Here is a 16,784-nt window from a genome sequence, read left to right on the forward strand (position 1 = left end):
ATACAAGACAACCCGCAACTTCCGATTCACGCTTTGAGCAATGGCATTGACAGAGATAGATTGCGCTCTAGACATCCACCTGGAGGAAAATGGTTTCTGTCTTGAAGAACGCTGGAAAGTGGAATGGGAAGAATCAGCACCACCACAGGTAAACACCTTACTGAAACCGTCGAACAGACCTCCAGGTTTTGGCTTACCACGTAAAACCTGGACCATCCTCAACAGGATCAGGATGGGCCACGGTCGATGTGCGGACTCTCTACACAAATGGGGAAGAGCACCATCCCCAAAGTGCGACTGCGGCGCTGAGAAGCAGGCGATCCGGCACATCATTGCGGAGTGCCCTCTGAGAGCCTACTCAGGTCAAACAACGGACTTCCTGGATGCGACTCGAAGTGCAGTTCAATATATTAAAAATCTAAATGTTAATTTGTAATTATATATATATGTTGTTCATGGCATAACTGTATTTAATTCTTTATGTCTTGTTTTTAGTGCCAAAGTTATAAAGTTATTGTAGCAGCTTATTTCTCTATGAACGTGATTTGTACTTCCCATACGCTAAATAAATAAATAAATAAATACTAGGCAGATGCACGAACCACTGCACCACCCTGGCACAGTGGCTTTTCACAACTGCGTGGACACTACTCTAGCGTGTCTCCCTCTTCCATCCAAATTCCCATTCACGCCTGAGCCCGCTTTATATTCCCTCTAAACTCAGACAGCATTGCAGAGACTCTCCAGCTATACTGGAATAGCACGTCAGTATCCAACGTGACAAGGGATCTACCCATACCTGGATTTCAGGCATAAGTGTTTCTATCTTTAGGTGCTATCCAATACAGTTGGAGAGCCTCTGTAATGCTGTTTGAGTTTAGGGAGAAAACCAGGGAGGCGTGCTAGGGCAGTCCCTGCAGTTGTGCTAATCCACTGTGCCAGGGTGGCGTAGTGGTTAGCGCATCTGTCTAGTAAGTAGGAGACCTGGGTTCGACTCCCTGCCATGGTACAAATTTTCATTCGTCACTTCGTGCATATATATGGGTTTTCATCGGACATCCGATGAAAGTGACGGGTGTTACTGACGCCGTTACAAAAGAAAGTGGCTTCGTCAGTAAACAGTGTTAATGGCATTATTCGGCTATTTGCAATTAGCCATCTACAAAATTCCAATCGTCTACCTTCAAATCCTTCTCGAAGATGTTGTACCTGCTGTAAATTGGTAGGATAGAGGCATTGCAATCGTAATATCCGTCATATTCTTGGACGTGAAATACCGGTAAGCGTGAAAATTCTACATTTGCTTGTTGTTGGTCTACGTTGTATCAGATGGATAATGTCTTCTACTTCTTCCACACTCTGTCTGCTTGCATGTTCATATGAAATATTACTGCTGGACACTACACCTGGTTCATACAGTTTATTGAAAATACGAGCAAACACTTTCGAACCTCGAGCTCCGCCATAAGAATATTGCCTATCGTATTCTCTACAAGCCAGCGGCGGCAGCAGCAGCAGCGGCGTTTCCATTACAGAACACTTGCACAAATACCATATCTTTGGTATCTGACAGAGATACGGTATCCCCACATATACTGTATATCGACATGGAGGAAGGGTCAGAAGTGCACGGGCTTCAGACCGCGGCCGCTTCTTGCCCCCACGGGCAACGCCGCAGCCGCCGCGGCCATGTCACATGGGCCTGTTCGGCCCTGTCACATGGGCCTGTCCACTGACGCCACAGAGTCCGTAAATACCGCGGCCCGTCGTAGATCTCATTATTCTCTGAAAACTTCGATCCATGCCACTGATAGAGTGACTGACCCTGCCTTTGTTTCAGTTTTTCGATTCGGATTGCTCCGTAGACTGTTTGTGCAAGCTTACAACTACGTTCGTTACTCTCCGTATTAGGGCGTTCAATACGTAATCAACACGTTTTTTATCGGCTAGTTTCAGTTAAAAAAGGGAGAATTTGTTGTAGGACATTTTTAAATATTCCCTCTTCTGCCCCTATAGTTTGATGAAGTGTCGATAGGTGGTGGCGCTATACGTAGCCTCCAAAATGGCGTCTGCAACGCAGGTGCGTTCCAAGCAGAGAGCTGTCATCGCATTTGTTTTGGCAGAAAACCAGAACGTCGTAGATATTTAATAATTAATTGAAACCCTCAGCTGCCGACTGGTGATGTTGATATACCTCGATGGGAAGAGCTGAAAATGTGTGCCCCGGCAGAGACTCGAACCCGGGACCTCCTACTTACCTGACAGACACTCTATCCATCTGAGCCACCGAGGACACAGATGAATAGAGAAACTGCAGGGACTTATCCGTCGCACGCTTCCCGTGAGACCTACATTCCCAACTGTCCACAATCTACATACGTAATACACCTAATAGATATTTGCCCATCCACTCATTGCTCGCGCACACAAAGGTGACGATTCCCATAAGAGTTCGGGCAACCTGTGCGCATTCGCACGGACGAAGGTCAATGGCTGTGTAGCCTTTAACTACACTCCTGGAAATTGAAATAAGAACACCGTGAATTCATTGTCTCAGGAAGGGGAAACTTTATTGACACATTCCTGGGGTCAGATACATCACATGATCACACTGACAGAACCACAGGCACATAGACACAGGCAACAGACCATGCACAATGTCGGCACTAGTACAGTGTGTATCCACCTTTCGCAGCAATGCAGGCTGCTATTCTCCCATGGAGACGATCGTAGAGATGCTGGATGTAGTCCTGTGGAACGGCTTGCCATGCCATTTCCACCTGGCGCCTCAGTTGGACCAGCGTTCGTGCTGGACGTGCAGACCGCGTGAGACGACGCTTCATCCAGTCCCAAACATGCTCAATGGGGGACAGATCCGGAGATCTTGCTGGCCAGGGTAGTTGAATTACACCTTCTAGAGCACGTTGGGTGGCACGGGATACATGCAGACGTGCATTGTCCTGTTGGAACAGCAAGTTCCCTTGCCGGTCTAGGAATGGTAGAACGATGGGTTCGATGACGGTTTGGATGTACCGTGCACTATTCAGTGTCCCCTCGACGATCACCAGTGGTGTACGGCCAGTGTAGGAGATCGCTCCCCACACCATGATGCCGGGTGTTGGCCCTGTGTGCCTCGGTCGTATGCAGTCCTGATTGTGGCGCTCACCTGCACGGCGCCAAACACGCATACGACCATCATTGGCACCAAGGCAGAAGCGACTCTCATCGCTGAAGACGACACGTCTCCATTCGTCCCTCCATTCACGCCTGTCGCGACACCACTGGAGGCGGGCTGCACGATGTTGGGGCGTGAGCGGAAGACGGCCTAACGGTGTGCGGGACCGTAGCCCAGCTTCATGGAGACGGTTGCGAATGGTCCTCGCCGATACCCCAGGAGCAACAGTGTCCCTAATTTGCTGGGAAGTGGCGGTGCGGTCCCCTACGGCACTGCGTAGGATCCTACGGTCTTGGCGTGCATCCGTGCGTCGCTGCGGTCCGGTCCCAGGTCGACGGGCACGTGCACCTTCCGCCGACCACTGGCGACAACATCGATGTACTGTGGAGACCTCACGCCCCACGTGTTGAGCAATTCGGCGGTACGTCAACCCGGCCTCCCGCATGCCCACTATACGCCCTCGCTCAAAGTCCGTCAACTGCACATACGGTTCACGTCCACGCTGTCGCGGCATGCTACCAGTGTTAAAGACTGCGATGGAGCTCCGTATACCACGGCAAACTGGCTGACACTGACGGCGGCGGTGCACAAATGCTGCGCAGCTAGCGCCATTCGACGGCCAACACCGGGGGTCCTGGTGTGTCCGCTGTGCCGTGCGTGTGATCATTGCTTGTACAGCCCTCTCGCAGTGTCCGGAGCAAGTATGGTGGGTCTGACACACCGGTGTCAATGTGTTCTTTTTTCCATTTCCAGGAGTGTATATATATGGAGACAGTAACTGTTCTCCAAAGAAGGTACATCAACGACACCTGTCGGCAGCTGAGGGTTTCAATTAATTATCATTTTAGAGAAGCTGCACGGTCATCAATGGTACCTCTTGTTTCGAGAACAGTTACTATCTTCATATATGTCGTAGATATTCATACGCGCTTGCAGGATGTCTACGGAGACCGGGCACTGACTAAAGGTACCGTGAGCCGGTGGGTGACGCCTCTGTCAACATCGCAACGACGTCGCACATACCCGTCCGAACGCCCGCGCGCCGGCCGGCCACATACAGCTGTGACTCCTGCAGTGTTGGAACATGCGGACACTCTCATTCGAGGTGAGTGACGAATCACAATCACACACCTCCCTGCACAACTGGACGTCTCTGTTGGTACGGCCGACACACTCGTCCACCAATTGGGATACTAAAAGGTGTGGGTCCACTGGGTTCAATGCCGCCTAACAGAAGACCATAAATGGCAACTAATGACCGTCTCTGCGGAGTCGCTTCGGCGTTACTAGGCTGATCATGACAAATTTTTGTCAAAGATCGTCACGGGCGATGAAACACGGCTTCCTCACTGCGAACTGGAAACAAATCGGCAATCCATGGAGTGGCGCCACATCGTCTCTCCTCTGGCAAAAAGTTCAAAGCCGCACTCCCAAATGGTTCAAATGGCTCTGAGCACTATGGGACTTAACTTCTGAGGTCATCAGTCCCCTAGAACTTAGAACTACTTAAACCTAACTAACCTAAGGACATCACACACATCCATGCCCGAGGCAGGATTTGAACCTGCGACCGTAGCGGTCGCGCGGTTCCAGAGTGTAGCGCCTAGAACCGCTCGGCCACTCCGGCCGGCCCGCACTCCCAGCAGGTAAAGTCACGGCGACGGTCCTCTAAGACTATGAAGCAGTTATTCTTTTTATGCCCTCTCTCATGGTACAACGATCAGCTCTGAAGTATAATGTGCTACCGTCAGGAAACTAAAGAAACGCCGCGCGGGGTAGCCGCGTGGTCTGGGGCGTCTTATCCCGGTCCGCACGGCTCCCCCCGTCGGAGGTTCGAGTCCTCCCTCGGGCATGGGTGTGTGTGTCGTCCTTAGTGTAAGTAAGTTTAAATTAGATTAAGTAGTGTGTAAGCTTAGGGACCGATGACCTCAGCAGTTTGGTTCCGTAAGACCTTACAACAAATTTCAAAATTTCTAAAGAAACGGCTTCATCGTGTTCGTCGCTGCGTAAAAGCGAACAAACTTTTCCTTCTCCATGACAACGCACATCCGCGAGGAGTCACAAAGCTTTGTTGGACTGTTCTTCCTCATTCACCCTACAGCCCGGATCTCGCACCTTCCGACTTCCATCAGTTTGGCCCGCTGAAGGATGCATTCCGTGTGAAGAGGTACGTGGGTAATGGGAAGTTAGTGACGCAGCAGGAAGTTGGACCTGACGGCGGCCAGACTGACTGAACGCCCCTCGTGCTATGCTTCGGTACAGCCATTCAGTTCCTGAACTCCGCCTTCACCGAGCGAGGTGGCGCAGTGGTTAGACACTGGACTCGCATTCGGGAGGACGACGGTTCAATCCCGCGTCCGGCCATCCTGATTCAGGTTTTCCGTGATTTCCCTAAATCACTCAAGGCAAATGCCGGGATGGTTCCTTTGAAAGGGCACGGCCGACTTCCTTCCTCGTCCTTCCCTAATTCGATGAGACCGATGACCTCGCTGTCTGGTCTCCTTCCCCGAAACAACCAACCAACTCCGCCTTCACCGACCACAGGAACCGCCAGCTTATTCCACCGGTCTCTGCGTCACCGCCAGTGCACACTCAGCATTTGTAAATACATACAGCGTGCTTAAACGGTAAAATCGGCCAGAAAATCACACTCACTATCATGACTGAAAAATTCAGTTATGTAAACTCGAGAAAACTTTACAACCTGAACTTCAAAACAAAAATTACGGGCGATTAATAAACACAAAGCGATCGGCGAAATGGAAAATCGACTCTGTAACCACCTGTAACTCGCTACCCAATGAAAACTGGACTCATTTTAATGGAATGTTTATTTCGAATTTATTTATACTACCGCCTCTTAAAATATTTACTACCACTCCTGAGCACACTGAGTATATTAAAAATAGAACCGTTAGCGGTACAGAAACAACAGTTTCGTCTTCAAACAAATGCACACGCAAATTTTACACCTCCGGCTGAAGATTTGGTATGGTGATGTTAACTGCATAAAAGTTTTTTGGAGGGCGGTAACGTGTAGGAAGAATTTAATGTAGAAGATATGTATTTTCTATTTTACAATAAGATTAATAAAGAATAATAACAACTAACGTCATTTTTAAGAGGACTAATATACTGAGGTAACAGAAGTCATCGGCTAGCGATATGCACATATACAGATGGCGGTAGTATCACGTACACAGGGCAGTGCATTGGCAGAGTTGTCATCTGTACTCATTTGATTCATGTGAAAGGCTCTCCCACGTGATTATTGCCGCACGACGGTAATTAGCAGACTCTGAACGTGGAATCCTAGTTGGAGCTAGCGGCATAGGGCATTTCATTTAGGAAATCGTTAGGGAATTCAATACTCCGAGACCCACAGTGTCAAGAGCTGCGGAGAATACCAAATTTCAGGCACTACCTCTCACTGCGGACAACGCAGTTGCCGACGGCCTTCACTTAACAGTCGGGAGCAATGACGTTTGCGTAGTGTCGTCTGTGCTAACAGACAAGCAACACTGCATGAAATAACAACAGAAAACAATGCGGGAAGTACAACGTTTGTATCCGTCAGGACAGTGCGGTGATATTTGGCGACAACGGGCTATGTTATCAGACGATCGACACGAGTGCCTCTGCTAAAGGCACGCCTTACCAAGGCTCGAGACCATATCGGCTGGACCCTACGCGAATGAAAGACCGTGACCTGGCCACATGAGTCCCGATATCAGTTGGTAAGCTCTGATGGTAGTTTTCGAGTGTGGCGCAGACACCACAAGCCATGGACTCAAGTTGTCAACAAGTCACTGTACAAGGTGGTGATGGCTGTGTTTACATAGAATGGGCTGAATCCTCTGGTACAAATTAACCATCATTGACTGGAAATGACCATTTTCAGTCATTAATTAACTTCATGTTCCCAAATATCGATCGAAATTTTATGGATGACAGTGCACAATATCACCGGGACATAAATTTTCGAAACTGGTTTGAAGAACATTCTGGAGAATTCTACAACTACATCTACATTTATATTCCGCAAGCCACACAACGGCGTGTGGCGGAGGGCACTTTAGGTGTCACTGTCATTACCTCCCTTTCTTCTTCCAGTCGCATATGGTTCGCGGGAAGAAAAACTGCCGGAAAACCTCAGTGCGCGCTCGAATCTCTCTAATTTTACATTCGTGATCTCCTCGGGAGCTATAAGTAGGGGGAAGCAATATATTCGATACCTCATCTAGAAACGCACCCTCTCGAAACCTGGACAACAAGCTACACCGCGATGTAGAGCGCCTCTCTTGCAGAGCCTGCCACTTGAGTTTGCTAAACATCTCCGTAACGCTCTCACGCTTACCAAATAACCCTGTGACGAAACGCGCCGCTCTTCTTTGGATCTTCTCTATCTCCTCTGTCAACCCGACCTGGTACGGATCCCACACTGGTGAGCAATACTCAAGTATAGGTCGAACGAGTGTTCTGTAAGCCACTTCCTTTGTTGATGGACTACATTTTCTAAAGACTCTCCCAATGAATCTCAACCTGTCACTCGCCTTACCAACAATTAATTTTATATGATCATTCCACTTCAAATCGTTCCGTACGCATACTCCCAGATATTTTACAGAAGTAAATGCTACCAGTGTTTGTTCCACTATCATATAATCACACAATAAAGGATCCTTCTTTCTATATATTCACAGTACATTATATTTGTCTATGTTAAGGGTCAGTTGCCACTCCCTGCACCAAGTGCCTATCCGCTGCAGATCTTCCTGCATTTCGCTGCAATTTCCTAATGCTGCAACTTCTCTGTATACGCGAAAAGCCGCATGGAACTTCCGACACGCCGGCCGGATTGGCCGAGCGGTTCCAGGCGCTACAGTCTGGAACCGCACGACCGCTACGGTCGCAGGTTCGAATCCTGCCTCGGGCACGGACGTGTGTGATGTCTTTGGGTTAGTTAAGTTTAAGTAGTTCTAAGTTCTAGGGGACTGATGACCTCAGAAGTTAAGTCCCATAGTTCTCAGAGCCATTTGAACCATTTTTGCACTTCCGACACTATCTACAAAGCCATTTACATATATTGTGAATAGCAGTGGTCCCATAACACTCCCTGTGGCACGCCAGAGGTTACTTTAACGTCTGTAGACGTCTCTCCATTGAGAACAACATGCTGTGTTCTGTTTGCTAATAACTCTTCAATCCAGCCACACAGCTGGTCTGATATTCCGTAGGCTCTTACTTTGTTTATCAGGCGACAGTGCGGAACTGTATCGAACGCCTTCCGGAAGTCAAGGAAAATGGCATCTACCTGGGAGCGTGTATGTAATATTTTCTGGGTCTCATGAACAGATAAAGCGAGTTGGGTCTCACACGATCGCTGTTTCCGGAATCCATGTTGATTCCTACAGAGTGGATTCTGGGTTTCCAGAAATGACATGATACGCGAGCAAAAAACATGTTCTAAAATTCTACAACAGATCGATATCAGAGATACAGGCCTATAGTTTTGCGCATCTGCTCGACGATTCTTCTTGAAAACCGGAACTACCTGTGCTCTTTTCCAATCATTTGGAACCTTCCGTTCCTCTAGAGACTTTCGGTACACGGCTGTTAGAAGGGGGGCATGTTCTTTCCAGTACTCTGTGTAGAATCTAATTGGTATCCCGTCTCTGTTGAGTGATTTCAGTTGCTTTCCTATTCCTTGGATACTTATTTCGATGTCAGTCATTTTTTCGTTCGTGCGAGGATTTAGAGAAGGAACTGCAGTGCGGTCTTCCTCTAAGCTTTGAAAAGGGTGTTTAGTATTTCAGCGAGTGATTTCACCATCAAGATCGTCCGACACTAATCCGATCGAAAATGTATGGAACATAAGGAGAGGTCAGTTTGTGCTCAAAATCCTACACCGGCAACACTTTCGCAGTTATGAACGGCTATACAGGCATCATGGCTCAATATTTCAGCAGGGGACTTCCAGCGACTTGTGGAGTCCATGCCACGTCGAGCTGCTGCACTACGCCGGGGAAAAGGAGATCCGATACGATACTAGGAAGGATGTCCTGACTTTTGCCACATCAGTGAATAGTTCATTGTATGCTATTTACGTTGAAAGTCTATGATTTCTGTGTACCATCGAAACGATGGATGTTAAACATAATTATAAACTACAATATCGCATATTTTCACACAACCATTACTAATGATATCAGTTTTCGATTAAAAAATGTCGACAATACTCACAAAATTGTGAGTACTAAAGCTCACATTAGCGAATTAGATCGAGATAATTCATAAATTACAGTGGGGTTAACTACGTCAACGATTTGATCTCTCACCCCATGACTGGATTTCTCACTGTGGTTAAAGCGTTATTGAGTTCAGTTGGTTGAGGATAACTTACAGCTGAGAAGATTGATCGTTCAAACCCCCTAAGACAATACGAAAATTTGGCTGAAGCTCTTCAGCTGTTCCACAAGTGCTAAGGGCAAAATGACTATCCTGACAAAAAATTGAAGCACCCGCAATACATGGTCAGCATTCACTGTAACTTCGTTCATGTACATACCATTGTCAGGTATAAATAATTAGAGTTGCTGCCCTGTGAGAGGCAGAACGGCCGTCAGAGCGCACTAGTGTTGTCCGTGTTTAGTGTTGTTACCAGGCCTGGTAGGGTGTACTGTATAAGTGGCAAGAACAGAGTCACATGTTGAGTGATTACCACCAAGGACACGGAGATGCTACGTACTCGAATGAGACCGCGTTATGAGCACCTGACAGAGTTTGAAAGGTGTCACGTTGCGGGTCTCCATTTCGCCATTCTGATCAAATCGTGCGATAATCAGACTTGCGTTGCGTTGGGATGTGACAGTGGTGCGAATTTGGACTGCATAGGAACTTGAAGCACGATATGCTCGTCGTCAAGGTTCCGGTCTGCCACGTATGATCATCAAATAAAGGGTCACTGTAATGTGCACCAAACACATCGTAACCCCAGGGCCGTTTCTATCATCGGGCAAGACTAGGCGGTTGCGTAGAGCAGCAATATTTTAGGGGCGACAAAGGGCGGAAACTTTTCATGTCAAATCAAACAGGGAAAAAATTGTGCAAATGACGGGAAAAAATGAAAAAGAGAAAAATTAAAACACTGAATTGTTTTTAAAAGCGTATGGAACAGTTTCTTAATAAGTCTTTACTTACTGTGACAAAAGTAAGCAGGTTGCCTCTTCCTACCTCAGAACTAAAGTAGCTGCTACTGAGTACAAAACGGAAACCGACATGACCTTGATTCAGCTATATCGAGCGCTGGAGCGGGGCCGTGCTCCGGCTTGCTGCGGCTTGATAGCTTAACTCCCTGTGTCCCTCTTTTTGTTTCTGTCTCTGCAGATCACTTGTCACGCGTCAGTCGAATTGAGGACGGTTCCCAGAAAATGAAGACTTCTGGTCACCTTAGTTTGAAAGTATAATAGGAGATACTCATTTTGCTAAGGTTTGAAGCTCCTCTTTTCGTTCTTCCGTGTTTCCGATTTAAAAACTGGATTGTTTTGGAAATCAGCCTTATGCAAACACAATTACTTTATTTTTATATTTACTCAGACATGTTTCGACACCAATATGTCATCTTCTGTTGGTCAAATTTTTATTTCTGTAAAGTATAATATCACATTTGTAATAATTTAACTGCTGTAAGCCTAAGAAATATTTGCAACTCGTTTTGTTTGGACACTCAACTTAAAATTACATAGTTAACTGAACTGCATTGTTATGCATCGATTTTCGTGCACGTTTTCGTCGTTATTTTGACAGCATGTTATCTGAAACCTAGCCATAAAGGAAATTATAGCGTATTTGTGGATAGCTGTTTCGAGGGTAGAGGTTATGTACGTTTCTGTACTTACATAATCCGTCCTGTTTCGTGTCCCTGGATGGTGTCTCAATCAGCTGCTATTTAGTGCATTTCATTCACTCAGTTTTTCACAAATTTCCGCTCACTAATTCACCTCACATGCACTTACACAATATGTGGTGACATGTGATCTGAGCAGACACTTCTGACACAACACCTTCAGTGAGAGGTGTCTTGTTAGTGTCGTTGCTCGGTTGTTCATCGTGCGGGTAAGCTACTACAAACAGCATAGTGAACGCATTATTGTGGCCAAGATAGATACGAAGCCCACACCTACTACAGTAGTACAAGTTTATATGCCAACTAGCTCTGCAGATGACGAAGAAATTGAAGAAATATATGATGAAATAAAAGAAATTATTCAGATAGTGAAGGGTGACGAAAATTTAATAGTCATGGGTGACTGGAATTCGGTAGTAGGAAAAGTGAGAGAAGGAAAGGTAGTAGGTGAATATGGATTGAGGCTAAGAAATGAAAGAGGAAGCCGCCTGGTAGAATTTTGCACAGAGCACAACTTATTCATAGCTAACACTTGGTTTAAGAATCATGAAAGAAGGTTGTATACATGGAAGAACCCTGGAGATACTAGAAGGTATCAGATAGATTATATAATGGTAAGACAGAGATTTAGGAACCAGGTTTTAAATTGTAAGACATTTCCAGGGGTAGATGTGGACTCTGACCACAATCTATTGGTTATGACCTGTAGATTAAAACTGAAGAAACTGCAAAAAGGTGGGAACTTAAGGAGATGGGACCTGGATAAACTGAAATAACCAGAGGCTGTACAGAGTTTCAGGGAGAGCATAAGGGAACAATTGACAGGAATGGGGGAAAGAAATACAGTAGAAGAAGAATGGGTAGCTTTGAGGGATGAAGTAGTGAAGGCAGCAGAGGATCAAGTAGGTAAAAAGACGAGGGCTAGTAGAAATCCTTGGGTAACAGAAAAAATATTGAATTTAATTGATGAAAGGAGAAAATATAATAATGCAGTAAATGAAGCAGGCAAAAAGAAATACAAACGTCTCAAAAATGAGATCGACAGGAAGTGCAAAATGGCTAAGCAGGGATGGCTGGAGGACAAATGTAAGGATGTAGAGGCTTATCTCACTAGGGGTAAGATAGATACTGCCTACAGGAAAATTAAAGAGACCTTTGGAGAAAAGAGAACCACTTGTATGAATATCAAGAGCTCAGATGGAAACCCAGTTCTAAGCAAAGAAGGGAAAGAAGAAAGGTGGAAGGAGTATATAGAGGGTCTATACAAGGGCGACGTACTTGAGGACAATATTCTGAAAATGGAAGAGAATGTAGATGAAGACGATATGGGAGATACAATACTGCGTGAAGAGTTTGACAGAGCACTGAAAGACCTGAGTCGAAACAAGGCCCCGGGAGTAGACAACATTCCATTAGAACTACTGACGGCCTCGGGAGAGCCAGTCCTGACAAAACTCTACCATCTGGTGAGCAAGATGTATGAGACAGGCGAAATACCCTCAGACTTCAAGAAGAATATAATAATTCCAATCCCAAACACACCAGGTGTTGACAGATGTGAAAATTACCGAACTATCAGTCTAATAAGCCACAGCTGCAAAATACTAACGCGAATTCTTTACAGACGAATGGAAAAACTAGTAGAGGCCAACCTTGGGGAAGATCATTTTGGATTCCGTAGAAATATTGGAACACGTGAGGCAATACTGACCTTACAACGTATCTTCGAAGAAAGATTAGGGAAAGGCAAACCTACGTTTCTAGCATTTGTAGACTTAGAGAAAGCTTTTGACAATGTTGACTGGAATACTCTCTTTCAAATTCTAAAGGTGGCAGGGGTAAAATACAGGGAGCGAAAGGCTATTTACAATTTGTACAGAAACCAGATGGCAGTTATAAGAGTCGAGGGACATAAAAGGGAAGCAGCGGTTGGGAAGGGAGTGAGACAGGGTTGTAACCTCTCCCCGATGTTATTCAATCTGTATATTGAGCAAGCAGTAAAGGAAACAAAAGAAATATTCGGAGATGGTATTAAAATCCATGGAGAAGAAATAAAAACTTTGAGGTTCGCTGATGACATAGTAATTCTGTCAGAGACAGCAAAGGACTTGGAAGAGCAGTTGAATGGAATGGACAGTGTCTTGAAAGGAGGATATAAGATGAACATCAACAAAATCAAAACGAGGATAATGGAATGTAGTTGAATCAAGTTGGGTAATGCTGAGGGAATTAGATTAGGAAATGAGACACTTAAAGTAGTAAAGGAATTTTGCTATTTTGGGAGCAAAATAACTGATAATGGTCGAATTAGAGAGGATATAAAATGTAGACTGGCAATGGCATGAAAAGCGTTTCTGAAGAAGAGGAATTTGTTAACATCGAGTATAGATTTAAGTGTCAGGAAGTCATTTCTGCCGGCCGGAGTGGCCGAGCGGTTAAAGGCGCTACAGTCTGGAACCGCACGACCGCTACGGTCGCAGGTTCGAATCCTGCCTCGGGCATGGATGTGTGTGATGTCCTTAGGTTAGTTAGGTTTAAGTAGTTCTAAGTTCTAGGGGACTTATGACCACAGAAGTTGAGTCCCAGAGTGCTCAGAGCCATTTGAACCATTTTTTTTTTAAGTCATTTCTGAAAGTATTTGTATGGAGTGTAGCCATATATGGAAGTGAAACATGGACGATAAATAGTTTAGACAAGAAGAGAATAGAAGCTTTCGACATGTGGTGCTACAGAAGAATGCTGAAGATTAGATGGGTAGATCACATAACTAATGAGGAGGTATTGAATAGAATTGGGGAGAAGAGGAGTTAGTGGCACAACTTGACAAGAAGAAGGGACCGGCTGGTAGGAAATGTTCTGAGGCATCAAGGGATCACAAATGTAGCATTGGAGGGCAGTGTGGAGGGTAAAAATCGTAGAGGGAGACCAAGAGATGAATACACTAAGCAGATTCAGAAGGACGTAGGTTGCATTAAGTACTGGGAGATGAAGAAGCTTACAGAGGATAGAGTAGCATGGAGAGCTGCATCAAACCAGTCTCAGGACTGAAGACCACAACAACAACAACATAGGTTACAATGACATGCTGTCAAAAAACGACGAAAACGAGCACTAAAATCGATGTATAACAATATAGTTCAGTTAATTGCGTGTCTAAACAAAACGAAGCAAATTGCAAATATTGTACTTCTTAGGCCTACAGCAGTTAAATAATTACAGATGTGATATTGTACTTTACAGAAATAAAAATTTGACGGACAGAAGATGGCACGTTGGTGTCGAAACATGTCTAGGTAAATATAAAAATAAACTAAATGTGTTTGCATAATGCTGATTTCCAAAACAACCCAGTTTTCATAACAGGAGATTTGCACCGTTGTGTCGTTGGATGTTGGTAGTGGTGGAGGGGGATGGGGATATCGGGGGAACCGATGGTAGTAAAAAGTAGGGGGCGCCGTTTTTCAGTTCTCGTCTAGGGAGGTAAAACGCCTAGCAACGGCACTGCGTAAGTCCTTGACACCTGCGTCTGCCAGAAGTAACGGACTGCCCATAACATTCATCCTGTGCCACTGGTTGGAGACTAGCAGCATCCGGATGCGGAATTACTATGTCATGTGAAGGCTGCCACAACGAAGCATAGACTGCTGACGAATAGCAGCGTATTACGTTCAGCGATGAATCGTGGTTCTTCACGGACGATAATCGTCTCGCGACGACTTTGGCGCATAGTGGGGCCGAATCCCCAAAACGTGGCCATGACCCCGAAAAATGATTTTTCGAATCCGGGAATTTGGAGGGTTGATTGGGTAGGGGAAGGATTCATGCACCGCATCCCAAAAGGACAGGGCCCTACCTTCAACACCTGTCGAATTACATTGGTTCGAAGGCGACCTTCGTCGAGAGCAAACGCGTCGCTGTGACCTCTAGGAAAATCGACGCTCGGTTAGTGAGTGGATATTTAAGTAGTGAAGCGAAGAAATTCAGTTCTACAAGGTGGAAACGATTGCTACAGTTACATAGAATATATTCAAACACTAATGCAGTCTAAATCACACATTATACCGTTTTAGATGCTTGTACAAAACGACCATAATTTGTCGAACTTGCATTTTCAACGGGAGCAAAAGTAGCGTATACCGCAATATACCGCGGAATTACAACTCCCAAATAACAGACTGATCAATTAGCTGATGGAATTAACAAGAATCAGCTACCTACGTCTGCCTATTCACTTGTATAATGAATGTTTCCTCTGGCTCGTCGTCCCACATATCATACCACAACACGGCGCTGCGCCGCGCGGCGGTCGATGTAGCGCGCGGCGCAGCAGGCTTCAGAACTGTTTCCCGTGCGTCTCGCTTGCGATATTTGTCTATTTGCCTGTACTTAACCTGTTGCTAATGGTACTGTAATATTTTTGAAACAGGTTCGAACGAACAGTACGTGAAATTCACTAGGCCGGAAATATTCAACATCGTTAAAACACGGTTGAATGATGGCCTACCTGCATTAATCCCTAACCTCTAAATCTACATCTACATTTATACTCCCCAAGCCATCCAACGGTGTGTGGCCGAGGGTACTTTACATGCCACTGTCATTACTTCCTTTTCCTGTTCCATTCGCGTATGGTTTGCGGGAAGAACGACTGCCGGAAAGCCTCCGTGCGCGCTCGAATCTCTCTAATTTTACATTCGTGATCTCCTCGGGAGGTATAAGTAGGGGCAAACAATATATTCGATACCTCATCCAGAAACGCACCCTCTAGAAACCTGGACAGCAAGCTACAGCGCGATGCCGAGCGCCTCTCTTGCAGAGTCTGCCACTTGAGTTTGCTAAACATCTCCGTAATGCTCTCACGCTTACCAAATAACCCTGTGACGAAACGCGCCGCTCTTCTTTGGATCTTCTCTATCTCCTCTGTCAACCCGACCTGGTACGGATCCCACACTGATGAGCAGTACTCAAGTAGAGGTCGAACGAGTGTTTTGTAAGCAACCTCCTTTGTTGATGGACTGCATTTTCTAAGGACTCTCCCAATGAATCTCAACCTGGCACCCGCCTTACCAACAATTAATTTTATAAGATCATTCCACTTCAAATCGTTCCGTACGCATACTCCCAGATATTTTACGGAAGTAACTGCTACCAGTGTTTGTTACGCTATCATATAATCATACAATAAAGGATCCTTCTTTCTATGTATTCGCAATTCATTACATTTGTCTATGTTAAGGGTCAGTTGCCACTCCCTGCACTAAGTGCCTATCCGTTGCAGATCTTCCTGCATTTCGCTGCAATTTTTTAATGCTGCAACTTCTCTGTATACTACAGCATCATCCGCGAAAAGCCGCATGGAACTTCCGACACTATCTACTAGGTCATTTATATATATTGTGAAAAGCAATGGTCCCATAACACCCCCCTGTGGCACGCCAGATGTTACTTTAAAGTCTGTAGACGTCTCTCCATTGAGAACAACATGCTGTGTTCTGTTTGCCAATAACTCTTCAATCCAGCCACACAGCTGGTCTGATATTCCGTAGGCTCTTACTTTGTTTATCAGGCGACAGTGCGGAACTGTATCGAACGCCTTCCGGAAGTCAAGGAAAATGGCATCTACCTGGGAACCTGTATCTAGTATTTTCTGGATCTCATGAATAAATAAAGCGAGTTGGGTCTCACACGATCGCTGTTTCCGTA

General features: G+C 45.7%; 1 non-coding gene across 1 annotated transcript; it reads left to right on the top strand.

The window, feature by feature from the left end:
* The first annotated feature begins 937 nt into the window (after nt 1-937).
* Nucleotides 938-1,009, top strand: Trnat-agu (transfer RNA threonine (anticodon AGU)). The gene has a single exon. It is a non-coding gene; the product is annotated as a tRNA-Thr (tRNA).
* The last annotated feature ends 15,775 nt before the right edge of the window (nt 1,010-16,784 follow it).

Source organism: Schistocerca nitens, chromosome 6, assembly GCF_023898315.1.
Source record: "Schistocerca nitens isolate TAMUIC-IGC-003100 chromosome 6, iqSchNite1.1, whole genome shotgun sequence".
Classification (NCBI taxonomy): Eukaryota; Metazoa; Arthropoda; class Insecta; order Orthoptera; family Acrididae; genus Schistocerca; species Schistocerca nitens.